This window comes from Mandrillus leucophaeus, unplaced genomic scaffold (assembly GCF_000951045.1).
Source record: "Mandrillus leucophaeus isolate KB7577 unplaced genomic scaffold, Mleu.le_1.0 Scaffold706, whole genome shotgun sequence".
NCBI lineage: Eukaryota > Metazoa > Chordata > Mammalia > Primates > Cercopithecidae > Mandrillus > Mandrillus leucophaeus.
The window spans coordinates 879,918-899,857 of NW_012107653.1; the positions used below are offsets into that span (position 1 = coordinate 879,918).

Consider the following 19,940-nt stretch of genomic DNA (forward strand, 5'->3'; position numbering starts at 1 on the left):
AATAGAAAATTCTCAAAAGAAGATATACAAATGGCCAACAAACATATGAAAAAATGCTCAACATCACTAATGATCAGGGAAATGCAAATCAAAACCGCAATGCAATACCTCCTTACTCCTGCAAGAATGGCCATAATGAAAAAACAGTAGATGTTGGTGTGGATGTGGTAAACAGAGAAAACTTCTGCACTGCTGGTGGAAAGTAAAATACTACAGGCACTATGGAAAATAGTGTAGAGATTCCTTAAAGAACTAAAAGTAGAACTACCCTTTGATCCAGCAATCCCACTACTGGGTATCTACCCAGAGGAAAAGAAGTCATTATTCAAAAAAGATAACTTGCATATGTATGTTTATAGCAGCACAATTCACAATTGCAAAATCATGGAACCAACCGAAATACCCAGCAATCAACAAGTGGATAAAGAAACTGTGGTATATATATATACAATGGAATACTATGCAGCCATAAAAAGGGATGAATTAGCAGCATTTGCAGTGACCTGGATGAGATTGTAGAGTATTATTCTAAGTGAAGTAACTCAGGAATGGAAAACCAAACATCATGTGTTCTCACTGATACGTGGGAGCGAAGCTATGAGGATGCAAAAGCATAAGAATGATACAATGGACTTTGGGGACTTGGGGGGAAGAGTGGAGGTGGGTGAGGGATGAAAGACTATAAATATAGTGCAGTGTATACTGCTTCGGTGACAGGTCACCAAAATCTCACAAATCACCATTAAAGAACTTACTCATGTAACCAAATACCACTTGAACTCCAATAACTTATGGAAAAATAAAATAACAATTAAAAAATTTCCTTTAAATATGGTATCTAATTCTTTCTGGCCTTCAAGGTTTTTGCTGAGAAATCCATTGATAATCTTAGTGAAGATCCATTGGACATGATGAGTTACTTTTCTCTTGCTGCTTTCAAGATTCTTGAGGGGGCCTTAGACTTTGTATTGTATTCCTTTACCTCTGATCTCTTGCCCCCGGTTTCTGTGAGTCTGTAGTCCCCCTGCAGCTGTCTCTTTATACACATCTAGATGTGTATAAGAGACAGGTCTTGCTCTGCTACCCAGGTGGAGTGCAGTGGCGCGATCTCGGTTCACTGCAAGCTCCGCCTCCCGGGTTCACGCCATTCTCCTGCCTCAGCCTCCCGAGTAGCTGGAACTACAGACACCGCCACCTCGCCCGCCCGGCTAATTTTTTGTATTTTTTAGTAGAGACAGGGTTTCACCGTGTTGGCCAGGATGGTCTTGATCTCCTGACCTCGTGATCCACCCGCCTCGGCCTCCCAAAGTGCTGGGATTACAGGCATGAGCCACCGTGCCTGGCAATCCAAGAACAATATTGAACCCGATAAGCAAAAAAACCAGACTAACAAAATGTGTAACAAGAAACCAATGACCTTTCTAAAATCAAACATTCAATTATCTACAATGTCTTTTTACAAATGGGGAAAACTCCATGGTTTACAGGCATAGAATATTGAAAATAAATCTGCAATAGCAATTTTTTACAATTAAACTCTCAAGAAACTGAATCATTAAAACAGTAATGAGTTCACAAATTTAAAACATTTTGCATAATTTTAAATTGTTAGGTATACACTGAAGTCTGAATTTCAAAAGTGATTGTTTCCCCGTGAAAGTGTCAACACTTAAGCTAGAACTTTCAGTGTTAATTTTGCCCTAAAAATTTAAGAAATATTCTGATAATCATAATAGTCACATGATTTCTGATGCTGTCTGGTCTGTTAATATAGACCTTTATTTGGATGTGTTTTTCTTCAGTTAAGTTATAGGAAACTGGATATAGGATTTCGTTGCAAAGCTATTAAAGTTCCAAACACAGGAGTGTGCAGCACTGGAAAAGGAGATCAGTACTAAAACTTATAATAAATATCAGAGAAGCCATTAGTTTTTACAGCATTGTCTGCTTAAAGGTTAAGTTGACCTGGTGTATAATTTCCCATCAGTCTGTCCTTGTAGTAGGCAGGGCAATTTCTATTTTCATGATCTGAATACTCAGATATATCCAAACATCTTTTGAAAACTTTGATTTATAACTCCTAGAAAGTTACGTTTTTTGATAGTCACTGTACTCTAATCAGGCCTATATTTCTGCTCATTTTGGAGCCTCATTAAAATGACAGATTTTGAGATAGCCAAGTTCATCAGAAAGACTTAAATGGAATGATTGACAAAATAGAACACTTTAAACCAAGTCAGTCCTATCTTTTTGTAGCTGAAGGGTATCAGTCACAACACAATTTCACATATACCTTTGCTCATTAGGGAATTATACTTAAAATGAATCTCAAGAGGGTGACCTTTGTTATTTCAGGTGCCACCCCTAAGGTTAACAAGAAGATTGCCAGTGTTACAACTGATGGAAAGCCTTTTCTTTTCTTTTTTTCTTGTCAAAGACTCATACCATAGTTTTAAATTAAACTGTCAGGCATTTGCCCAGACAGGTTTTCCTTTTCAATGCAGTAATGAAGAACTAAGATTAAAATCATGACTTTCAACTGCCACTCAACATCATTACATGCACCAATATTGCACACATCTGTTCTGTACTGTTAAAATAATCTTCTGAGTCCTTGTGGTGCTATTTTCTCCATCAGAACACAAACACAACCCATCTAATCAGTTTCCCTCAAAGATGAAACTGACAAATTTAATATACTGGAAAAAAATGAAGAAAGAAAACGGCAAAGACTTTGTACAGACAAAAATCTAAGTTTTTTTAAAGGGTTCTGTGTCTCCTACACATGGGGGCAATTTGTAAGCACTAGTGAAATAAACACTAGCTATAATGCTTCTAGCTCCTTATAAAATGTGGAACTTTGGCCCAGGTGTTGCGATGATGTTACTGTACAGTTCTTGTGTCAGCTCAATAGCTTGCTGCTTTTTAAGAACTAAGAAGCTGTAGAACTTTGCGGCAGCTTGTTTTCTGTTTGTGTTTTGACATAACTCAAGCAAACTGATAGATTCAGCTCCAGTTTTAGCAAGAGCTCACTGAAGACCATGAAGCATCTGGTGAGTCCTTTTCTTCCATCTTCTTTCTTCCTGATCTTGATCACCCCCTGAAACATCTTCATCCTTTTCGTCTTCATCATCATTTTTTCTCCCCTTTTCTTTCTTTTTGGCAGAAGTTCTGACTCTTATATTAGCTGACAGATATTTGGAGGTTCTTCTGGGGGAAGCTCTACAGGCAGTATTTCCATCTGTTCAACCTGCTGAGGAGGCATCACAGGCTCTGGGTTAATTTGTCCAGCTTTTCGCTTAACTCCCTGAGGTGGTGGTGGAGGCATAGCTGACTCATCCAGGTTTGTTCTGCTGGCCTCATCACTGACTCCTGGAGGCGGCTTGACTCTTCCAAAATGGGCTTATCAGTAACATCATGCTGCTGGTGTAGCTGTTGCTGGTCCTCTCTAGGAACCTCTGGATTTTCACGTTATTTGAGGAACTCATCCAAATTATCTGCCCTACTTTCCCCCTTTTTCTAAGGTCTTCTGGTACAAGTGGTGTAAGACAGCATGTAAAGAGCTTCAGTAGTCTGTTATTCCACAAAGGCTGAGCAGGTAAAGAAAACAGTTTTTCTACTCCTCCTGTCTCTTTCCACATCACCTATTTCTTGGTGGGTGGTGCTAGATCCCAAGTAGTAACAATATCAGAATAATCATTAAGTTGGGCTCTTAATTGTCTTGCTATCCAAGTTTTTGACACTGTCAACAATTGGCTTCCTCTTCCTCTTGGCTTTTGTTTCTTTAACAGTTATATCAATAGGTTCCAATGCAAATGCTTCTTCCTCATTTGGAACAAGTGTTGTTTGATCAGACATAGCTGGCTGGTTCGACAGGATTCACTGAATCAGGACTATCAGGCCCACCCATTGATGTATTATCATCCTCATCCATATATCATCATGTGCAGGCTGCTCTGGCAACATCACCTCTGCCTCAGAGAGGGCAGGGGGATCGTCAAAGATACTACCATCATTATTAGTAATAAGTTTGTCATCTAATATTCCACCATCATTTCCTTCTCTAAAATTATTATCTTTATATTGGTCTTCATATTCTAAATGGTTAATTTTCTCATTCAGATTGCTGGTGCTCTCTCTGTTCAGACTCTAATAGGAGGTTAGAAGCAGTAGTGCCTACTAACATGTCATCATCCTCAAAAGCACTGCCTTCTCTCATTATCTCATGATCATCCATTCCAAAATCACCAAAATCATTTTCTTGTAAAATACTGATATTCCCAACTTCTTCTCTCATGGTTATTTCTTCCACTCTACTCTGACCCAAGCTGAACTCCTGGGCCACATCAATGTCATCTAAGTCAGGCAGTGGCTGACCAAAGTCATGAAATTCTTCAGGTAAAGTAATGGTGTTATAAACTGCTTCCTGATTTTCCTCAGGCAGGTCAACACCTGGTCAAAAAACCATCTTTATCTTAATGAATGCTTCATTACAGTCTGCAAGAAGGTATTTGACTTTCCTGTGATATATTCAAACTACTCCCAGTAAGAGATGTCCGTAATGCTATCTTCACCTTTGGTGAGATGATACTCTCCATGCTACTCTCTAAATTACACTGTAACACAGGGGCTTTGGTTAGCTTCTTATCCCAATGGGCCACTAGCCAAATTTTGGCCAGAGGCCCTCTTACTGAGGACAAAATGTGCATAGAACATTGTTCTGGTTGGCTATGAAAATAGAAGGAAACCTTGCTCTCCACTGGGAGTTGGGCGGGCTGGGTCCAGTCTGTATTTTTTTTAATGTTTTGTCAATTGAGAAAAAGTAAGTTCCAATCATTTTAGGAGATTTATTTGCCAAAGTTAAGAACATGCCCAGGAGATAGGTCTATACCTTTCTCCAAAGATAATTTTGAGGGCTCCAAATTTAAAGGGGAAAGGGTGGGATATTGAGAAGCAAACAATTTTCATGTAAGAGGGGGTAGCGAAAAATAGTCATTCATTGCCTTTGCCTGGTTCAGTGAATCTGCATTTTTTAAATATAAGATAATATAGAATGGCTGCTTCGCAGATGCTGCCGCTGCCAGGAGCCCCATACTATCAGCCATGGTCAACATCTTCTTCAACATCACCATAGATGGTGAGCCCTTGGGCCACATTTCCTTCAAGCTGTTTGCAGACAAGTTTCCAAAGACAGCAGAAAGCTTTCATGCTCTGCGCACTGGAGAGAAAGGATTTGGTTATAAGGGTTCCTGCAGTCACAGAATTATTCCAGGGTTTATGTGTCAGGGTGGTGACTTCACATGCCATAATGGTACTGGTGGCAAGTCCATCTACAGGGAGAAATGTGATGACAAGAACTTCATCCTAAAGCATACAGGTCCTGGCATCTTGTCCATGGCAAATGCTGGACACAAACAGTTCCCAGTTTTTCATCTGCACTGCCAAGACTGAGTGGTTGGATGACAAATATGTGGTCTTTGGCAAGGTAAAAGAAGGCATGAATATTGTGGAGGCTATGGAATGCTTTGGGTCCGGGAATGGCAAGACCAGCAAGAAGATCACCATTGCTGACTGTGAACAACTTATTAAAGTTAGACTTGTGTTTTATCTTAACCACCAGACCATTCTTTCTGTAGCTCAGGAGAGCACCCCTCCTCCCCATTTGCTGACAATAGCCTATAATCTTTGTGCTCTCATTGCAGTTCCCTTTGGGTTCCATGTTTTCCTTGTTCCCTTCCATGCCTAGCTAGATTGCAGAGTTAAGTTTATGATATAAAATAAAACTAAATAACAAACAACAAAAAAAGATGACATAAACAAAAGGGGCAGAGGAAAAATCTGGGGAATCTGCATTTTACATAAGATAACAGACAAAATGGGGGCAGGGGAACACTCAGATATGCATTTATGTCTGGTGGAGCAGGGCGGCTGCACCTATAAAGATAAGCTATCAATTTGCATTGCCATGGTGAAATTTTAACAACTCACTAGGAATTTCCTTGTGGGCAAAATATGGAGGAGGCATGTAGCTTTTCATCTTGTAACCATTTTATTGAGGAACCAAAACGGGGGAGGCAGGTTTGCATGACCCAGTTCCCATTTTGACTTTTGCCTTTGACTAAATGAGTTTGGGGGGATCCCAGAATTTAATTTCCTTTCACATTTCCCTTCTTTTTTATTTAAAATCTTTTGGAGGAAGCATTTTAAAAGAAATATGGGTTCTTGGCTTCAGGTTGCTTTTTCCTCCCTTTTTTGAGCTGGTTTCCTGTTGCTGGCATAGTTTATTTCTACAGGTTTAGGTCCCACATTGCCAGGAAGGCTCATTCCTAGGAAGTTGTGTCCCATAAAGATTAAAAAAAAAAAAAAGAGAGGAAAGAAGGAAAAAGGAAAGGAAAAAAGAAAGAGAAAAAAAAATATATATATATAGGGACCTAGGCCAGATTTATAGCAACAAAAGGAAAGCAAACCTGGAAGCTGGGTCAGGCTATATTACTGCTTCCTCAATTAAAGCAATTCTCTGGGCAATTATTACCCCAGCCCTTTCAGTTGTGCATTAACTTATTTGCAAGCACATACCGTAACAACATTGTAAGCAGAAACAGGACAGAACACAAATTATTACTATCCCTATTATAAGCAATAGCTTCTGCCACCAAGTTCCCCAGGATCCAAACCAACTACTCAACCAATTGATTAGTGAGGGTTTTGGATCTGACAGGTTGGTTATCTGGGTTTTCATATCAGTCATAAATCAAGTTATGTTCTTTGATTCATCTGGAATATACACACAACATTCAGTTTTTATGATGGCACAGGTCTCCCTTGTGTTGCAATGAGTATATCTAAAGCCATATGGTAGTATAGCACAACTTTCCTCATAAGCATGACCTCATTGTTTAGCAAGGCAATACTCATGTGGCTATCATTCAGGGCCTTTTGGGTGTAATTGGTTAAGGCCTCTATATGCCATATAACATCTTCAATACCTGTCTGTGGTACAAAGATTGAAGCTAAGTGATCATACCATTGGAATACCTAACATGTCCAATGAAATTGTAAATGAAAAAGGTTTGCTGGTTTTGGCAGGGTCTGAATTACATGTCCTTGTGCCCAAGCATAACCTAGGGAACGTCATCCTAACTACCCTGGAGGTAACCACGGCCATAAGTTAGTGCCACATAGCCAATATGTCCCATTTGGAGCTAGCCAATAAATACCTGGTTGCTGCACCCAATCGGTGGCATTCTAGTCAGCGTCTTGTAATATGATAATGTGGTCACAGCATTCTCCAGGTGTCCACCCCATATCTGTCGTACTGTTTGGCCATAGGTCCTTGGTATGGTTTCTTCGCTGCCAGCACAAAGAAGCATTTTGGCTGAGTTGGCCAGACATGGGGTGAGCCAGATAAACCCAGCCCAAATTTGCATTATTCCATTTTGAAAATGGGCTGTTGTTTGGGGTGTGGTTACCACCTTCTGTTTTAGCTGGGGGGTGGGGGGTGGGATGTTAAAGTGAGATCTAATGACCTGGTCCTTTCCATTCAAAAACTTTTCCCATGTCCCTTGTTCTTAAGAGTGTTTTTAATGGGCCAGTTATATATTGTCTTTTGTTATCCCAGCACTAAGTATGCCAGACCACTTCTGTGATGTGATAATTTTTTGGTATTCTATCCAGTCCTGACCTTGGAAGGGGGATATCCACCATGGCAGGCTGAAGCCACTGGAAAGAGGCTTGAGTCTGCATACCCAGCAGGTATTCTTTTGTAATCAGTCTGCATAATGCTGAACCCACTGTAGAAACAGGTTTGTTTCATGGGCATCCATGGGTGGCAGTGGCAAGAAGGTGTAGGGATACAGGATTAATAATAGCAAGGTTGTGAAATTCATTTTAGTTACTAAATGGTGTTAAATCAGACAAGGCAAGTGCCCTGTCATTTATAAGACAGGAGTTGCCAGTATTTCTAGGACAATAATTGTAATGGTTACTGTGCAATAAACAGAGGTGTTCCCTTTGCATACAGGCCTGGTCCTTTGTCTTGGGTTTAAGCAGTCCACAACAACTGTTGTCTGCTTCTAATCCTGGGTTGCAGGTTCATGTTTAGTGAACTGGAGGTGAAGGTCTTTGGTGGGAGTTACAGTCCACTCAGGAGGTTGTGCCTTTTTAAGATGAGAGATGTGAATCCATGAATCTATACTCTTTAATTTTGTGGTACATGGATTAGTCAGTAGTACCTGGTACAGGCCCTTCCATCAGGGTTGAAGGGAATCCTTTATTAGATGTCTTTTCCAATAGATGAAATCTCCAGGTTGCAGATCGTGACCAGGCACCTTATCTTCAGGGAGCACACTGTGAAAGGAATTCTTTAACAAATCTTGGCTTTTTCTAAGATGATAAATGAGTTCCTCACAATATTGCAATATATTTCCCTTGAGAAAAGTTGGATTGGTTATGTTCGTTGCCATACACTTGGGTCTTCCTGTTATAATTTCATAAGGAGACAATTGATGTTTTCCAAAAGGAGTGGATCGGAGTATAAGCAGCACTAGGGGGAGTGCTTTGGGCCAGAGGAGGTGAAATGCCTCTGTGAACTTAGCCAATTGTGTTTTAATTATTCCGTTAGTCCTCTCCACCAGGCCTGAAGACTGGGGATGGTTGGCACAATGGAAATGTTGAAATGTGGGCCAAATTTTACAACTATTTTGAGTAACCTGGCCAATAAAGTATGTTCCCCTGTCATTGTGAAGTTCACAGAGGACTCCCCACAGTGGGACAATTGTTTTTAGTAGGATTTTTCCAACTGTCATGGCTGTTGCTTGCCTGCAGGGAAAAGCTTCAACCCAATGGTATAACATGCAGACCATTACTAAAACATACTTGTAACCTTGAGATGATGGCAGCTGGATAAAATCAAGCTATCATACCTCAAAAGGTCAGCCGGAAGGGGAAAATGACCCTGGACTCCATGGAGGGGTTTTCCTGGGTTATGTTTGGGACAAATAACTCATGAGAGTAAACTTTTTTGTTTCTTTGGTTTTTTGAGATGGAGTTTCGCTCTTGTTGCCGAGGCTAGAGTGCAATGGTGCAATCTCAGCTCACTGCAACCTCTTCCTCCCGGGTTCAGGTGATTCTTCTGCCTCAGCCTCCCAAGTAGCAGGATTACAGGTGCACACCACCATGCCCGGCTAATTTTTGTATTTTCAGTAGATACAGGGTTTTGCCATGTTAGCCAGGCTGGTCTTGAACTCCTGACCTCAGGTGATCCACCTCCCTGGGCCTCCCAAAGTGCTGGGATTACAGGCGTGAGCCACGGTACCCGAATGAGAGTAAACTTTTTGTGCCACTATAAAGGATGGTTTCCAGTAATACTGTTTATACCAGGATATTATTTTATCTGGATTCCAATGGGTTAGATTATGAACATATTTCATAAGGGACACCTGACATTCTATTGGAATAATGGGCTTCTTGGAATGGAATAATTAGGTCCACATCATATTTCAGTTTTGGGAGTCAAGTATCCCCCTGCCTGTTTCCAAGTAGATTTCTCTTTTGTAGGAGCTATGCGCTGGGTTTCTTTCAACATGTATTTAAGTATTTTGGGTTTTATGGCCATTTTCCAACTTAGGGGTGATGGCTTGAATGCTGCTTTTTTAGCTGTGGCGTCAGCAAATTGGTTACCCTGACTTTCTGTGGTGTCTAATTTTGAGTGACCTGGGATTTTTATAATTGCCAAGCTTTTTGGTTTTAGAACACCTTCTAACAGCTCTGATACTTGTCCATTTTTTATGGGTTGCCCTGAGGGGGTTAAATATCCTCTCTCTTTCCATAGCATCCCAGTCATGAGCAACCCCAAAAGCATAGTGGCTGTCAGTGTAAATGTCTGCAGCCTTGTCTTTTGCCAATTGACAAGCTTTGGTCAGGGCAACCAATTTGGTCACTTGAGCTGATCTGGCTTGGGGGAGATGATTGACTTCAATTACCTCTAGTAAGGAAACCACAGCATATCCTGCTATAAAATTTCCATCCTCTCCTCTTAAATAAGACCCATCTGTATACCATTCTATCTCAGCATTATCCAGTGGCATCTCTTGTAGGTCTGTCCTGGGGGTGAGAAGTCAGTCAGTCATCAGAACACAGTCATGAGGGGTTTTGTCAGAAGGGCCTGGCAAGAGAGGGGCCAGATTAAGATTATTACAGCAGGAAATAGTAATATTGGGAGATGATAAAAGCAAAATTTCCTAAGAGGCTAACCAGTTGACAGACAGATGTTGTATATGATGAGAGTTTAGAAGGGTCTCAAGAGAATGTGGCACAAAAATGGTAAGGGGGAACCCATAATTATTTCTTCAACAGACTTTGAGATGGTGTTATCTTTTGAGCAAAATCCTGGGAACTTTGTACACAGCAAGGCCGTGGCTGCTATTGCTGTCATACAAGGAGGCAGCCCTCGAGCCACAGGGTCCAGCTGTTGGCTATAATAGCCTATAGGTCTCTGATGATCACCATGTTTCTGGGTCAGTACTCCGGATGCAGTATCTCCAACTTTGTGTATGAAAAGGGAGAAAGGCAATTTGTAGTTTGGGTGCCCTAAGGCCGGGGCATTAATTGGAATTTCCTTTATTTGTTGTACAGCTGATTGTCCCTCTGGAGTCCACATGATGGGATCAGGTTGTTCATTTTTTAGGTATGCACACTGAAGTTGAGCCATAAGGGAGAAATTTGGTATCCAGTTTCTACAATAGCCCGCCAGGCCCCAAAAACTCTTAAGCTGTTTCTTAGTGGCAGGCATTGGGAAAACTAAAATTCCTCACTCTTATCAGGATTAATACTCAGTCCTTTGGCTGAGATAATATGTCCCAAATACTTAACTTGAGGTAAGCATAGCTGAAGTTTGTCTTTAGACATTTGTGTCCCTTGGTGGCTGTTTGAGTAAATATAGACTGTCTTCCTGAGAGGAAGAGAGTGTGTCTGAACAAAGGAGAGTAGATGAATGCTGAGCCCTGGGAAAATATTTAATCCTCTAAATCAGCTTCTAATATTTGGGAACAGTAAGTGGGACTTTCTGTTTACCTTTGGGGCATTACAGTCCACGTATATTGCCGTTCTTTCCAAATAAAGGCAAACAAATATTGGCTGCCTGGTTCTACAGGAATACTAAAGAAGGCACTATAGAGATCCACAACTGAGAAATACTGACTGGTAATGGATATAGGTGATAGAAGGGTTTGTGGGTTGGGGACTACTGGGTGCCTGGGAATTATGATATTGTTTATTGCCCTCAAGTCCTGCACAAATTTCCATCCTCTCCCACTTGGTTTCTTTACAGGGAATATAGGGCTGTTTCAGGGGATTGTGCAGGGAATAATGATAATCTCAGATTATCATTATTTCTCAAATGATATATTATTCATATATCATTTCTCAGATAATCTTCTATGATAGGAGCAATTCCATATATGGGTTCCTTTTGCAGAGGATAGTGTTTAAGGTTGGATAGGGGTTTCTTTGGGTTTATCTCTACCTTTACTGGAATGGCTGAGAATACTTTCTCTGTATCTGTATTTGAGTGAGACTATAAGCAGGAAGACACATCCTTAAGCAAGTGCTCCACTTCTGGTATTAACAGGGAGATTGGGGAAGCTAAAAGGAGTTTTACTGTTTTCTGCTCTGTATTCCAATGTTCTTTCTTCTTCCGTAATATTTCCTTCTCTGTCTCCATTTTATTTTCCTGGTCACAAGATGACGTTTTAACATTACCAGTACTAAATTGTACATTATCAGGACTTTTTAAAATTTAGTATTTTTGGTCTCCTGGCTCCAATTCTAAAACAGTTTCACCTTTTGATGAAAAAGAGATATGGGCATTATGGATGTTGAGATCACGGCCCAAAAGATTGACAGGAGCCCCAGCGCATATTAGAAACATATGGGACCTACTGAGTGTGTCACACTTAGAGCCTGCGACAGGGTAGTGGAACCTCATGAACCCTAAGATACGGGTTTGGACTTAAAACATGAGATCATTTTATTAGACACACTCACCATGTTAATTCTTTCATTACTCTGAGGAATGGGGTTTCTAAATAAGGTGAGATTGTTGTACCCGAGCAAGTTAGAGAAACACCACACTTTGAGACAAATTTAGGAGTCCTTTATTAGCCAGCGACTCGAAATTCTCTTGGCCCCAAGGAAGGGGCTCGATTTTCTTTTATACTTCGGTTTAGGAAGGGAAGGGGGAGCTCAGTTGCAACAATTCTACAGAAGTAAAAACATGCAAAAAGTTAAAAAGACAAATGGTTACAGAGAAGCAAACAGTTCCAGGTGCAGGGGCTCTAAATCTTTTATAAGATGTTATATATGGGGACTCTGCCGGACACAAACTCAAGGCTTTATGGTGTTATCTTTTAAGCAAAATCCTGGGAACTTTGTACATTGCTTGCTTCAGTACGTTATCAGTTAATTGGACTCTTTGATATGTTGAGAGTCAGCTTACACAAGTTAACCCCTTGAGGAAGAGGGTGAGGTAAGGAGTCCTTGATGTCCTGTAAATGAAGGAGCCAAATGGAGTTCCTCTGGCTTTCTCAGCTAAGGGAGAGTCTATTCATGTGGAAACAAGGCTAGGTGATTACAGGATTTATCAGAGATAGTCACACCTATGTCAGTTAAGGCAGTTGTAAACTCATGGTTTATTATTATATTAATCTCTCCCAATTGGTTTGTCAGGGTAGAATATTTGGAGAGGTGAAACCCCTGTATTTCCTTGGAGCACCCCTTGTCTTCCTGAGTTGCATTCTGCCTTTTCTTTCGTTTCAGCCTAAGGCAATCTCTCTTAAGGTGTCTCGGTCATTTACAGTTGTAACAGACTGGGAGGGAAGAGTCCTCAGACAGAGGGAGCTTAAAATCTTTCTGGGGCTGAGAGGCTTGAGAAGTTAATTGCTTTAGCTGTAAATGCATAATTTGGGCAATCTTCTGTTTTTCCTTGTTTTATCATATTGCGGGATAATTGGTCAGCTAACTAGTTCATTAGTTCTGGCTGTGGTCCAATTTGCATTTTACAAGGGTGGCTAAATCATCATCTAGTCCGTTAAGAAATTTGCATTTAATAATGTATCATTTTTATTGTTTTCAAAGCAATCAGCTGACATCCCACAATATTGTTTTAAAGTTTTATCAGAATGTGTTAAATAATCTAAAACTAATTCATTTGGGTTCCAGTGGTGTTGTTGGATTTTATTCCAATCCACAACCCTTTGGAACACTGAAAGAATGATATTTAATAGGGTGTTTATTCATTCCTGCACATCTTTGTGCCTGTCTTCTGGATTTTGGGGGACTGGTTGTTGTGGCTGTATTGGGCCTTCAGGGGTCAAATCTGCTATAGGGTCTGACCATTGTGCTTTTCCCAGCCATTCCTTAGCTTTAGCTTCTGAGACCAACATGTGGACTAGCTGATAAAAGTCTGAATGACCTGGGTCATAAGTTCTGACAATGAACTCAAATTCTCAAACCCAATTGGATCTTTATGGGGGTCAGGAAATTCTTTATGCCTCAGAATTCAGCCTTTGACCAGGGTGTTGGTAGACAATCACCAGGGTTGCCCTACCTGTTAGCAGTTGTTCCCAAAATAGGGTGATCATGAGAGATGTCCCTGCAGGGTCCCCCTTTTCCACATCTTCCAGATGAGATGTTGCCATTGGAGCTGTCAGGGAATCATGAGAGGGTGGGGTCTTTGCAGCTAGACTCCGAACTGCCTTCTGTTGAGCAAGTATTAGACATGCAGTAGAAGCAAGGGACAGATCTGGTCCAGGAAGTTCAGATAGGTCAGGGGTATAGAGGAAGGTGCCAAGGGGGAAGTAAGGAATTCTGAGGATTTCTTTAAGAGAGATTTGAGATTAGAGAGTTCTTGATTAGCATTTTTAAGTTGTTTGTTGGCCTCCTGTGGGGAGATGAGGTGGTTGTCAGGCCTCCAAGCCCAAGCCTGCATATATATATATACATCCAGATAACCTGAAGCAACTGAAGAATCACAAAAGAAGTGAAAATGGCCGGTTCCTGCTTTAACTGATGACATTACCTTGTGAAATTCCTTCTCCTGGCTCAGACGCTCCCCAACTAAGCACCTTGTGACCCCAGCCCTTGCCCGCAAGAGAACAACCCCCTTTGACTGTAATTTTCCACTACCTACCCAAATCCTATAAAACAGCCCCACCCCAACTCCCTTTTGCTGACTCCTTTTTTAGACTCAGCCCGCCTGCACCCAGGTGAAATAAACAGCCTTGTTGCTCACACAAAGCCTGTTTGGTGGTCTCTTCACATGGACGTGCGTGAAATTTGGTGCCGAAGACCCGGGTCAGCGGGACTCCTTTGGGAGACCAGTCCCCTGTCCTCACCCTCACTCCATGAGGAGATCCACCTACGACCTCGGGTCCTCAGACCAACCAGCCCAAGGAACATCTCACCAATTTCAAATCAGGTAAGCGATCTTTTCACTCTCTTCTCCAGCCTCTCTTGCTACCCTTCAATCTCCCTGTCCTTCCAATTCCAGTTCTTTTTCCTCTCTAGTAGAGACAAAGGAGACACATTTTATCTGTGGACCCAAAACTCCGGCGCTGGTCACGGACTTGGGAAGATACTCTTCCCTTGGTGTTTAATCACTGCAGGGACGCCTGCCTGATTATTCACCCACACTCCATTGGTGTCTGATCACCGCAGGGATGCCTGCCTTGGTCATTCACCCACATTCCCTTGGTGGCAAGTCAATTGCAGGGACGCCTGCTTTGGCTGCTCACCCACATTGCAGCCCAGGGCTGCTCACCACCCCCCTTCTCCGTGTCTCTACCCTTTCTTTTCTCTGGGCTTGCCTTCTTCACTATGAGCAACCTTCCACCCTCCATTCCCTCTTCTTATCCCTTAGACTGTGTTCTCAAAAAACTTAAAATCTCTTCAACTCTCACCTGACCTAAAACCTAAGTGTCTTATTTTCTTCTGCAACAGCACTTGGCCCCAATACAAACTCGATAATGGTTCTAAATAGCCAGAAAATGGCACTTTTGATATCTCCATTTTACAAGACTTGGATGATTTTTGTCGAAAAATGGGCAAATGGGTCTGAGGTGCCTGACGTCCAGGCATTCTTTTACACATTGATCCCTTCTTAGTCTCTGCTCCCAATGCAACTCGTCCCAAATCTTTCTTCTTTCTCTCCTGTTCCTTCAGTATCCACCCAAAGTTCTGAGTCCTTTGAATCCTCCTTTTCTACGGACTCATCTGACCTCTCCCCTCCTCCCCAGGCTGCTTCTCACCACGCTGAGCCAGGTCCCAATTCTTCCTCAGCCTCCGCCCCCCCACCCTATAATCCTTTTATCACCTCCACTCCTCACACCTGGTCCAGCTTACAGTTTCATTCTGTGACTAGCCCTCCCCCACCTGCCCAACAATTTCCTCTTAAAGAGGTGGCTGGAGCTGAAGGCATAGCCAAGGTTAATGCTCCTTTTTCTTTATCCAACTTCTCCCAAATCAGTTAGCGGTTAGGCTCTTTTTCATTAAATATAAAAACCCAGCCCAGTTCATGGCGCATTTGGCAACAACCCTTAGATGCTTTACCGCCCTAGACCCAGAAGGGCCAGAAGACCGTCTTATTCTCAATATGCATTTTATTACCCAACCTGCTCCCGACATTAGAAAAAGCTCCAAAAATTAGATTCTGGCCCTCAAACTCCACAACAGGACTTAATTAACCTCACCTTCAAGGTGTACAATAATGGAGTAGAGGCAGCCAAGTAGCAACGTATTTCTGAGTTGCAATTACTTGCCTCCACTGTGAGAGAAACCCTAGCCACATCTCCAGCACACAAAAACTTCAAAACGCCTGAACCGCAGCGGCCAGGCATTCCTCCAGGACCGCCTCCCTCAGGATCTTGCTTCAAGTGCCAGAAATCTGGCCACTGGGCCAAGGAATGCCCACAGCCCGGGATTCCTCCTAAGCTGTGCCCCATCTATGCAGGACCCCACTGGAAATCGGACTGTCCAACTCGCCTGGCAGCCCCTCCCAGATCCCCTGGAACTCTGGCCCAAGGCTCTCTGACTGACTCCTTCCCAGATCTTCTCAGCTTAGCAGCTGAAGACTGATGCTGCCTAATCGCCTTGGAAGCCTCCTGGACCATCACAGACACTTTGGGTAACTCTTAAAGCAGAGGGTAAGTCCATCCTCTTAATCAATACGGAGGCTACTCACTCCACTTTACCTTCTTTTCAAGGGTCTGTTTCCCTCGCCTCCGTAACTGTTGTGGGTATTCATGGCCAGGCTTCTAAACCCCTTAAAACTCCCCAACTCTGTTGCCAACTTGGACAACATTCTTTTATGCACTCTTTTTTAGTTATCCCCACCTGCCCACTTCCCTTATTAAGCCGAGACATTTTAACTAAATTATCTGCTTCCCTGAGTATTCCTAGGCTACAGCCACACTTCATTGCTGCCGCTTTAATACTTTTAGAGGCCCTCAAAATCACAAGCTATGCTCCACTTACTCTCTACAGTTCCCATAACTTTCAAAATCTATTTTCCTCCTCACACTTGATGCATATACTTTCTGCCCCCTGGCTCCTTCAGCTGTACTCACTCTTTGTTGAGTCTCCCAGTTACCATTGTTCCTGGCCTGGACTTCAATCTGGCCTCTCACATTATTCCTGATACCATATCTGACCCCTATGACTGTATCTCTCTGATCCACCTGGCATTCACTCCATTTCCCCATATTTCTTTCTTTCCTGTTCTTCACTCTGATCACACTTGGTTTATTGATGACAGTTCCACCAGGCCTAATCGCCAATCACCGGCAAAGGCAGGCTAAGCTATAGTGTCTTCCACATCTATCCTTCAGGCTACTACTCTGCCCCCCTCCACTACTTCTCAGCAAGCCAAACTCATTGCCTTAACTCAGGCCCTCACTCTTGCAAAGGGACTATGCATCAATATTTATACTGACTTTAAATATGCCTTCCATATCCTGCACCACCATGCTGTTATAAGGGCAGAAAAAAATTTCCTCACTATACAAAGGTCCTCCATAATTAATGCCTCCTTAATAAAAACTCTTCTTAAAGCTGCTCTACTTCCAAGAAACCTGGGGTCATTCACTGCAAGGGCCATCAAAAGGCATCAGATCCCATCGCTCAAGGCAATGCTTATGCTAACAAGATAACTAGAAAAGCAGCTAGGTTCCAACTTGTGTCCCTCACTGCCAGTTTTTCTCCTTTTCATCAGTCACTCCCACCTACTTCCCCACTGAAACTTCCACCTATCAATCTCTTCCCACATAAGGCAAATGGTTCTTGGACCAAGGAAAATTCTCCTTCCAGCCTCACAGGCCCATTCTATTCTGTCGTCATTTCATAACCTCTTCCATGTAGGTTACAAGTCACTAGCCCACCTCTTGGAACCTCTCATTTCCTTTCCATCGTGGAAATCTGTCCTCAAGGAAATCACTTCTCAGTGTTCCATCTGCTTAGAAGAGCAGTAGTAGAATAGTAGTACTAATAGTAGTAATAGTAGTAGAATCCACTCCTCAGGGATTGTTCAGGCCCCCTCCCTTCCCTACACATCAAGCTCGGGGATTTGCCCAGGACTGGCAAATTGACTTTACTCACATGCCCCAAGTCAGGAAACTAAAATACCTCTTGGTTTGGGTAGACGCTTTCACTGGATGGGTAGAGGCCTTTCCCACAGGGTTGGAGAAGGCCACCGCGGTCATTTCTTCCCTACTGTCAGACAAAATTTCTTGGTTTGGCCTTCCCACCCCTATATAGTCCAATAACACACCGGCCTTTATTAGTCAAATTACCCAAGCAGTTTCTCAGGCTCTGGGTATTCAGTGGAAATTTCATACCCCTTACCATCCTCAATCTTCAGGAAAGGTAACACGGTTTTTTAAATACACACCTCACCAAGCTCAGCCTCCAACTTAAAAAGGACTGGACAATACTTTTACCACTTGCCCTTCTCAGAATTCGGGCCTGTCCTCGGGATGCTACAGGGTACAGCCCATTTGAGCTCCTGTATGGACGCTCTTTTTATTAGGCCCCAGTCTCATTCCACACACCAGCCCAACTTGGACTGTGCCACAAAAACTTGTCATCCCTACTGTCTTCTGTCTAGTCATACTCCTATTCACCATTCTCAACTACTCATAAATGCCCTGCCCTTGTTTACACTGCCAGTTTACACTTTTCCTCCAAACCATCATAACTGATATCTCCCGGTTTTACCTCAAACCGCCACCCTTAAGTCTCTCTTGAAGTGGATAAAAGATCTTCAGTGGCAAGGTACACTCCAATACTTTCACCCTGATGAAGTCCTATTCTTTACTTTTATGCTCACTCTTATTCTCATTCCCATTCTTATGCCACCCTCTATCTCTCCCCAGCTATCTCCACCACACTATCAGTTTCACTCTCTCCTAGCCGTTTCTAATACTTCTTTAACAAACAACTGCTGGCTTTGCATTTCTCTTTCCTCCAAAATCACCAAGGCTTCAACTTACTCACTGCTAAAAAAAGGGGGACTCTATATATTTTTAAATGAAGAATGTTGTTTTTACCTAAATCAATCTGACTTGGTATATGACAACATAAAAAACTCAAGATAGAGTCCAAAAACTCACCAACCAAGCAAATAATCATGCTGAACCTCCTTAGGCACTCTCTAATTAGATGACCTGGGTCCTCCCAATTCTTAGTCCTTTAATACCTGTTTTTCTCCTTCTCTTATTCAGACCTTGTGTCTTCTGTTTAGTTCTCAATTCATACAAAACCGTATCCAGGCCATCATCATTCTATATGACAAATGTTCCTTCTAACGACCCCACAATATCACCCCTTACCACAGAATCTTCCTTCAGCTTAATCTCTCCCACTCTATGTTCCTATACTGCCCCTAATCCTGCTCAAAGCAGCCCTGAGAAACATCGCCCATTATCTCTCTATATCACCCCCAAAAATTTTTGCCACCCCAACACTTCACCACTATCTTGTTTTGTTTTTCTTATTAATGTAAGAAGACAGAAATGTCAGGCCTCTGAGCCCAAGCCTACACATATACATCTAGATGGCCTGAAGCAACTGAAGAATCACAAAAGAAGTGAAAATGCTCAGTTCCTGCCTTAACTGATGACATTACCTTGTGAAATTCCTTCTCCTGGCTCAGATGCTCCCCCACTAAGCACCTTGTGACCCCAGCCCCTGCCCACAAGAGAACAACCCCCTTTTACTAATTTTCCACTACCTACCCAAATCCTATAAAACAGCCCCACCCCTAACTCCCTTTGCTGACTCCTTTTTTGGACTCAGCCCACCCACACCCAGGTGAAATAAACAGCCTTGTTGCTCACACAAAGCCTGTTTGGTGGTCTCTTCACAGAGACACGCATGACAGTGGTCTTCCCCCCTTTTGCTACTTTCCAGCTACCACTAAAAATAGCTCTCCCTTTCTGGTTGTTTAGTTTTTGTGTCTGCGTTTTCCATCCTGGTTCACAGGTACACTGATTTGGACATCTCAAAAGATCCCCATTTAGGCCATTGTAACTTAGAATCTGCTTAGTTAGAGTGGTCTGCTTGGTTAAATATTTGCATGATGATTCACCGTAAGTATTTTGCATATACCCTGCTGGAGTTTCTAAAGGGGGAACTTTATGTTCTGCAGCTGTTGGGGTCTTAGAGGCCTTGTTCTCCATAATTTGGAGTTCCCCTTTGGATTTGACGAAGTGGGGATGTGTGTTGGACCAAAATGTGCTGCTTGCAGACCTAGCTTTTCACAGGGCCATTACACCCTGAACCAATTTGGTCCACCCATGTCATGGCTACCTGGCATAATGTGTCAGGGGCTCAAAGTTTGGGAGGGGTCAGTTCCTTATATGCACCTCCTGGCTGAGATTAGAGCCTAAGTA

General features: G+C 42.4%; 2 pseudogenes; one reads left to right on the forward strand and one right to left on the reverse strand.

The window, feature by feature from the left end:
* Positions 1 to 2,843: 2,843 nt before the first annotated feature.
* LOC105528180 lies at positions 2,844 to 4,716 on the reverse strand (annotated as a pseudogene).
* A 387-nt stretch (positions 4,717 to 5,103) lies between these two features.
* On the forward strand, positions 5,104 to 5,746 carry LOC105528188 (annotated as a pseudogene).
* Positions 5,747 to 19,940: the final 14,194 nt, after the last annotated feature.